Source organism: Choloepus didactylus, chromosome 18, assembly GCF_015220235.1.
Source record: "Choloepus didactylus isolate mChoDid1 chromosome 18, mChoDid1.pri, whole genome shotgun sequence".
Taxonomy (NCBI): domain Eukaryota; kingdom Metazoa; phylum Chordata; class Mammalia; order Pilosa; family Megalonychidae; genus Choloepus; species Choloepus didactylus.
This window is the reverse complement of record NC_051324.1, coordinates 3,442,281-3,450,743: the sequence shown is the minus strand read 5'-3', so window position 1 is coordinate 3,450,743 and position 8,463 is coordinate 3,442,281. Positions and strand designations below refer to the sequence as shown.

General features: G+C 41.6%; 1 pseudogene; it reads right to left on the bottom strand.

Moving 5' to 3' along the window:
- Positions 1-1,003: 1,003 nt before the first annotated feature.
- On the bottom strand, positions 1,004-8,461 carry LOC119513868 (annotated as a pseudogene).
- Positions 8,462-8,463: the final 2 nt, after the last annotated feature.

Here is an 8,463-nt window from a genome sequence, read left to right as displayed (position 1 = left end):
CATGTAGAAGTTTGGGTTAAACATAAATTCATCTCAGAGTAAATGTTCATTTATTTCTATTGCAGATGGCTACTAGAATAAAGGTCTATTTAAGATATATTAAGTTCAAATGATTTTTTAAAACTTTTGATTTTGAAATAATTATAAATTCACAGGAAGTTGCAAAGATAGCACTAGAGAGGTACTGAATACCTTTCTCCTAGTTTCCCTCAGAGGTTATATCTTGTATAATTATAGTACAATGTCAAATCCAGGAATTTGACATTGTACAATACATGTATATAGTTCTATGTCATTTTACCATGTATATAACCACTACCACAATCAACATCCAGAGCTGTCCCATCACAAAGCTCTCATGCTACCTCGGTATAGTCACATCCATCCCCTCTGCCCACCATCCCTAACCCGGGACAACAATAATCTGTTTTCCATCTAATTTTATCATTTTGAGAATTTTTTATACAGTTACATATTGTGTGACCATTCAAGATTGGCTTTCTTTTTTCCCCTCCTCAGCTTAAAGCCTTTGAGATTCATCCTAGTTATTGTGAATGTCAGTGGTTCATTCCTTTTTATTGCTGAGTAGCATTCCATGGTATGGATGCACCATAGTTTAACTGTTCACCTACTGAGGGACATTTTGTCTGTTTCCTGCTTCTAGCAGTTAGAAATAAAGCTGACATAGACTACCACATACAGGATTTTCTGTGGACCTAAGTTCTCATTTCTCTCCTGCCCAGGAGTGAAATTGCTGGGTTCTATGGTAGTTGCATCTTTCACTTTTTTTTTTTTTTTATGGTTAAAAAAGTTGGTTTTATTGTTTTTGCTAAACAATACTAAAAAAATTTCATTTTGAAGGGAGGGCTTGAATTATTTAATTTTGATCCATTTATTTAATTAAAAAAAAAAAGGAAGGGGAAAGAGATCATGGCCAAAAATATAGTAACTAACCCCACTCCCAGAGCTCTAGCCAGTCACACGAGTGTCACCCACATCCCCCTCAGTGCTTGATCTTCAGCTGGTGGCACATACTGTCCCACATGACCACCTGAAGGCACAGGGCCAATGGGTGCCAGTTTTAGCTCTCGGCAGGTTGGTCAAAACCAGACAGACTGGTGGGCAAAGTCCAGAAACTTTGGGTTTTCTGCCCACTGGCTGAGAGCACATACAAACTCATAAGCTTGTAAAATGTAAAGGGGTTGGGGGATGACAGCACACCGGAGCAGGAGGTTGGCTGGAGAAAAGAAACCATAGGTCACCCTAGCTTTTTCCAGGGCTAGTGGCTCAACATAAAGAGAGGTCAGGTGGGTGAACTCCAGGTTCCTTATAAAAGAAAGTCATTCCTCAAGGAGGAGGAGCTGAGATGTGCCATGTGGTGAGAAGGTTCTTCTAGTACCAAGAAGTCGATAAAAGGCAGAGGGAGAATCCTGAGGTTTTAGCCAGATGTGAGACTGGCACACCCAGTTAAAGCCTAAAAAGCCATCAAGAACCCTCAATCCCCAAATCCCATCTGCACACACTGACTCTACAAAGTGCCGCAGGAGATTCATGCTGTGAACTAAGTCAAGTTAATTGCCTGGCTATAAGTGGTGAGAGGGCAATACATTTTTATTTTTGGAGTGATGAGATGGGAAAAATACGGCCATGATCTAGTAAAAAGAGGCCTGCAAGAAGCAAAAAATATTTAGAGAACATTTTAATATATATTTTCATATATATATACATATATATTTAAAGTTATGAAACATAAAATTAATTCAGGCCATGCCCTGTGTGAAAAAAAAGAGAGAGACAGAGAGAGAAAGAAAAGAAAAAAAGACAAATTTAAATTGAGAACTCTCCATCTGCTGCTCTGGTCTCAGCTTAAGTATCACAGTCAACTTGTTACTTTTATTTTGGAAGAGAAGATGTAACAGTTTCTTTCAATCACTCAGATGGCAAGTGTAACCACTTATAAAAACAGAATGGCAGGGAACAGAGAAGAAAAGGAAAGTCGGAGGTGAGAGGGCAGAGCAGGAGAGGAAGAGAATTTTCAAAAATAAAATTAACAAGGTGATTGCTCCAAAAGGGGGCCGTGGAAAGGATATGGGTGGATCGAGGTCTGTCAGTCAAGTAATGACCCAACTTTTAAATTATTCTCTCGTTCTTTTTTGTTGGGTGTTTTGTTTGTTCAAGTCTAAGATTTGGAAATGCCAAATCTTAGACTTTGTTAACAGGAGCCAGTGGGAAATAAAGGATGGCTTCCCTCTCCCGGTCTGCGTCACTGAAGCCGAGGTCGCCTCCTTGGCCGGACGCTGGGAGAGTCCCCAGGGTGACGGGGCAGCCTCCCCCTGTGGTTGCTGGGCTCCTGAACGCTGCGGTATCTTTTGGCTTTCCACGTCTCTAAAATGTTCTTCAACTATTTTGCATACATGGCTAAGTGCATTGCCCTCCTTGTCTTTACAGTTTTCCACCTGATACGGGGGTGTAATAACAACTTCTTCCACGACTACAGTGTATTTTTTTTTCTTGCCATTTACAGTCTTTAATGGTCTTGGGAATGGTCTGGAAGAGCTGCTGGCCAGCCTGACTCAGTTTCCCCACCTTCTCCGTCCCTGCTTTGCTGGCCAGCTTACCAACACTGAGCAAAGCTAGGGGAGGTGGGGTGTCTGTTCACTATTTCCACTTCTGAAACACACTGTAAGTTTATGAGAGAGATGTCTGCATTGTTCATTCCACTGGAAGAGGGACATTTTAAAGCCAGTATTGTGGACTGGCCATCGAAGGCCACCCCTCGTCCTGCAGCTGCTGCTCCTGGCTCAAGCCCCCAGCGCTGAGCCGCCATCGGGGGAGAGCAGCTAAGTCCAGGTTTCACTTTCTATGACACTTCCAAAATGTTTTTCAGAGTAGCTGTAATGTTTTACATTCCACCAGCAACATATGAGTAGACAATTCTCCTCAATCTTACCAGAATTTGGTATTGTCACTACTTTTCATTTTAAATGTTCCGGTAAGTGTGTACTTATAATTCACCATGGTGTTAATTTGTATTTCCCTAATGCATAATCATATTGAGTATCATTCCATGTGCTTACTTGCCATTTTGTATCTTCTTTGGTGAAATGTTTCTTTGTGTCTTTTCCCATGTTCCAATTAGATTGTTTTGTGTGTGTGTGTGTGTGTGTGTGTGTGTGTGTGTTTTCAATTTTGAAAGATTGCTTTGTCTATATTCCAGATACTAATCCTTTGTTGGATATGTGATTTGCAAATATTTTATCCCACTGTGCAGTTTGGCTTTTCACTCTTTTAAGAGGATCTTTTGCAGAGCAAAGGTTTTAATTTTAATGAAGTCCAATTTATCTTTTTTTTTTTTTCTTTTATGAATCATGCTTTTAGTATCATGTCTAAGAACCCTTCAACAAATCCTAGGTCCTGAAGATTTATTTGTTCCCCTATAGATAGTGAATCATTTATAGCTAGGTGCTTTCAAGAATTTTTTCCTTTCTCTTTAGTTTTCAGAAATTTGATTATCACATGCCCTGGTTTGAATTTCTTTGAATTTATTCTGTCTGAGGTTTGCTCAGTTTCTGGATTCAGTAGGTTGATGTGTTTTGCCAAGTTTTGGAAATTTTCAGCCATTATTTCTTTGAATATTTTTTTCAGCCTCAAACTCATTTTTCTCTCTTTCTGAGACTCAGATGGCATGGATATTACCTCTTTTATTAAAATTAAAAGATTATAAGGTCCTGTTCTCTTTTTAAAATTTTTTCTCACTTTTTTAGATTTGATGATTTCTATTCTATATTCAAGCTCACTTTTTCTTTTTCTGTCATCTCCATTCTGTGCTTGAACCCATCCATTAAGTTGTTAATGTTTCTGTTGTTGTATTTTTCAGTTCTAAAATTGTCATTGTTTCTTTATATCTTCTATATATCTGTTGAGACTTTATATTTCCTTGCCAATACTTTATAGTTTTTCATGTTTCAAGCATGTTCATAATTGCTTATTGAATCATTTTTATGATGACTGCTTTAAAATCTTTGTCAGATAATGCTAACATTGTTATCATCACCATGTTGGCAACTGTCGATTGTCTTTTCTCATTTAATTTGAGATATTCCTAGTTCTTGGTATGATAAGTAATTTTTTTATCAAAACCTGGACATTTTGTTTTATGTTCTAAGACTCTGGCTCTTATCTAAATCTATTTTAGCAAGCCTCTTTTGACATTGCTTTGGAAGGTAAAAAGGGGGCTCCAACAGATTCCTGCCAGGTGGGGCTGGAATCCAGGTTCTCCACTCAGCCTCTGTTGACAGGGGGTGGGGGGTGGTTTGCTGTTAATGCTGGGTGGGGGAACTCAGGCATCCCACTGGACCTCTTCTGATACCACCCTGACTGGGAGAGGGAGGAATGTCTGGTTATTGCTCCTCACATGGCTTCCACTGACACCGGATGGGTAAATGTGCCTTGAAACCTTGGTGGTGAGAACACTGGCTCTCTAGGAGTCCTCCTCCACCACCACCCCAGAAAGGAGGGGGAGGATGAGGATGACCTCATTGTCACCAAGTGGAGATGGATGTCCAGGCTCCTCATATGGTCCCCACCCATACCAGAGAGTGTGTGTGGGAGGGTGGTCCTTGCTGCCCTTTGTGGGTGGAAGTGTCAGGTCCCATGTGACTTTGCCTGCTGTCACACTGGCAGAAATGTTGGGGCACATCCTTATAGCCTTGTATTTTAGTTTGTGTGCCGGTTTGAATGCCCCAATGTTTGAGGAGGGTGGGGCCGAGAAGGTGGTCTCCCCAATGTGTGGATATGTTGGAGCACTCACCCAAGCATTTGGAGAGGAAAGGGCTGCCAAGAAGGCCCTTAGGAAGGGTTAGGCTCCCGCTCTCTCAAGCCCCAAGGATGCAACATTGTTCTGTAAATGACTCTCAGACTTTGAAATCTAATGGAGTTTGTCCTGCAGGTTTTAGGAACTGTTTTGGTCCTGTTAACTCTGTTTACCTTACTGTTTCTCCTTATGGCAGTGGGAATGTTTATCCTATGAATGTCCCTCCTTTGTATATTGGAAGCATATAACTTGTTCTAAGTCCACAGATCCAAAGCTAAAGGAAAAGTATGCCTTAGGACTGACCATGCCTATATTTGATTTTGATGGGATCTTGTACTTAACTATTGTTCCTGAAATGATATAAGTTTCTGTGGTATTGTGGGATGAATGTATTTTGTATTTGGAAAGAATATGTTTTTCTGGGGTCCAGGGGGTGGAATGTGCTGGTTTGAATGTATTATGTCCCCCAGAAAAAGCCATATTCTTTGATGCAATCTTGTGGGGCAGACATAATAGTGGGGATTAAGTTGGAACATTTAGATTAGGTTGTTTGTATGGAGATGCGCCCCACCCAACTGTAGATGATAACTGATGGGATATTTCCATGGAGGCGTGGCCCCACCCATTCAGGATGGTCCTTGATCAGTGGAGTCATATAAATGACCTGACTCAAAGAGAAGGAACTCAGTGCAGCTGTGGGTGATGTTTTGAAGAGGAGCAAGCTTGCTAGAGAGGAACATCCTGGGAGAAAGCCATTTTGAAACCAGAACTTTGGAGCAGACACCAGACACGTAACTTCCCAGCTAACAGAGGTTTTCCAGATGCCATTGGCCATCCTCCAGTGAAGGTACCCAATTGCTGATGTGTTACGTTGGACACTTTATGGCCTTAAGACTGTAACTGTGTAGCCAAATAAACCCCCTTTTTATAAAAGCCAATCCATCTCTGGTGTTTTGCATTCCGCAGCATTAGCAAACTAGAACAGTTTGCTAAAGTTGATGAAATTCAGTATACTAGAAATGGGTTGTCTTTTACAACAGGGATTTACTAACCTACATGTTTACAGTTCTGAGGCCGTGAAAAATGTCCAAATTAAGGCATCAACAGGATGATCCCTTCACCTTGAAGACCAGCTACTGAAAGCTTGGGCTCCTCTGTCAGATAGCAGGGCACACGGCAAGGTCTGCTGTTCCTTTTGTCCTGGGTTTCATTGCTTCCAGCTTCTGCATTCAGTGGCTTCTTCTCTGAGCTTCTGCGTGTTTCTCTCTTTTAGCTTCTGTCTCTCTTAGTTTCCGTGGGTTTGTTTTGTTTTTTGTTTTTTTTTCTGTGTCTTCTCTCTGTCTTTTATCCTCTTATAAAGGGCTCCAATAAGAGGATTAAGACCCACCTTGATGAGGTGGGTCACATCTCAATTGAAATAACCTAATCAAAAGTTCCCACCTACAATAGGTCTACACCCACAGGAATGGATTAGCTGATCTTCTCTGAACATGATCTTTCCTGGGTACAAACAGCTTGAAGCCATCACACCTTGGAATGGTGGAAGTCAAGGCTTTCCACTCAGCTTTTGCAGGCACATGATGAGAGGCACAGAGTTTTCGGTGGTGTTTAGATGGGATCGAGCGGGTACTATCTAAAAGTTTTCTGTCTTGCTAGCCTTCTCCTTTCCTGGTCCTTTACCTGGAGAGAGTAGACTTTTACTTGTTTTGATTTTTGGTCTAAACCCACTGGTATTTCTGAGTTGTAAGCTTCTCTAGTACAATGTCTTGGATACATTAGGAAAAAAGAAAACTCAGGTAACTCACCACCACGTTGTTTTTCACGTCCCAAGGTCCCTAACTGGTCTGCTGTCTTCTTTGCACTTTTCAGAATCTTCTTATGTATATTTCATACACGGTCCAGGTTTTTCAGTTGAACTTAGTGGGAGGAATAGGGAAAAGTACATGTACTCCATCTTTCCAGAAGAGGAAGTTCACCTAAAAAGATTATTTTTAACTTTATTATATTGCTTGGGACATATATTTGGGAAATAAATGTAAAAGACAACACTGACCAATTTATTGAAGAGGTGGTTAAATTTTATTTAAAACTTGTATTTTAAATATGCATTTTTTTATTTTAATTCAATTTTATTGAGGTATAAATATGCATACCTTTGACCCCTATCTGAGAGGCAGCTAGAATTCTACTCACTTTCTGGAACATAGGCAGCAGGGGCAGGGGAAAATGCCTCTTCAGTAGACTAGAGATGCACTAGGGAACACAGGCAGAGCAGGTTTATGTTGTAGGGAATGGAGCAAGATAATCAGTTCCGTTTTGGACGTCCCAGAGGAGCTATCAATACAGTAATTTGTTATTGACACCTGGAACTCGGTAGAGAAGTCTTGAGCTAGATATATAGATTTAGGATTTGTTGGCATGTACGATGGCAACCGAAGTGTGGATGAGATAACTTGGGAAGACAAGAGGACCTAAGGAATCTTTGAATTTAAAGAACCTGCAAGAGCCTGTGTTGGAGCAGCTAGAGAAGTAGGAGAAATTCCAAAAGACTGTGGTGCCACTGAAGCTAATGGAAGAGATGGTTCTGAAAAGTAAAATGTAGTTAACAGTATTAGTTGTTGTGTAGAACTAATGGAACTAAAATAAGGACTGAAATGTGAAACCTTAGCAGATCTGTGTCAGAGATGGGAAAAAGAGGACTGATTTTTCTGTACTGAAGAGTGAATAGGAGTTGCTAAAATGAACATGAGCATTATTGTCACTTCTTTCGAAAAGTGTGACTGTGAAAGGGATGGAAAAGATATAGGTATAAAACACAGTTTGATTTTCAGTTGAGAGCCATTCACCTACGTGCACGTTGTTTCACGCCTTAAGTCTCACTTGTATTTCCCATCTGAGAGTTCAAGGGTCACCACTGGGTTGTAGCATACTTCTGAGATCTCAAGAGCCCGATTTTGCCCAGATTTCAGTTCCACTGAGGTTTATATTTCCCTGCAGATCGCCATCTGGAGGGGTCTGACCCTGTGGGCTTCACACATAATCAAAGCAGCAGACCTTATTATTACATATTTCTTAATCCAAGGTAGGAATGGGTTGGACAGGAATTGGATCCATCATTGAGGGAAGCAACTCTGGAATCCCTAAGGATTCTCGGCTTGCCCGCTGTGGACAATGTGAGCTTTTGGGACTGCGGCAAAGGGAAACGCATGGTTGTTGCTATTTGCAGGAGCTGAGGAAGGAAGCTGGGGGATCAAAGACCCAGAAGTTATAATGAAGGCACTGTCGGTTTTTCTTCAAGAACTTGAGTGAGAGACAAGCAAACGCGTGCACACACCCATAAGTCCTCCAGCGTCTGGTGTTTTAACTAAGCTACAGGAGGACAAGCCGTTCTCTCCGTGGCTTTATTTCTTTAGTCGCATGTGGACCGGTGCTCGACACATGGTGTGACCTCTCAACACAAGTCTGTTCAATTTGAATATTTTAGATTCCCCTCCACCCCCCAAAGGGCTGATAAGCGCCATCAATTCCCTGACCCATGCAAAGCAGAGACGCATGGGGCGAGCCCAGGCGCAGAGGATTCTGGGGGGCGTAGTTCGCGCTCCCGGCTGCGCACGCGCAGTCGGCCCGGCTCCCGGAAGCGGGCGCCATTG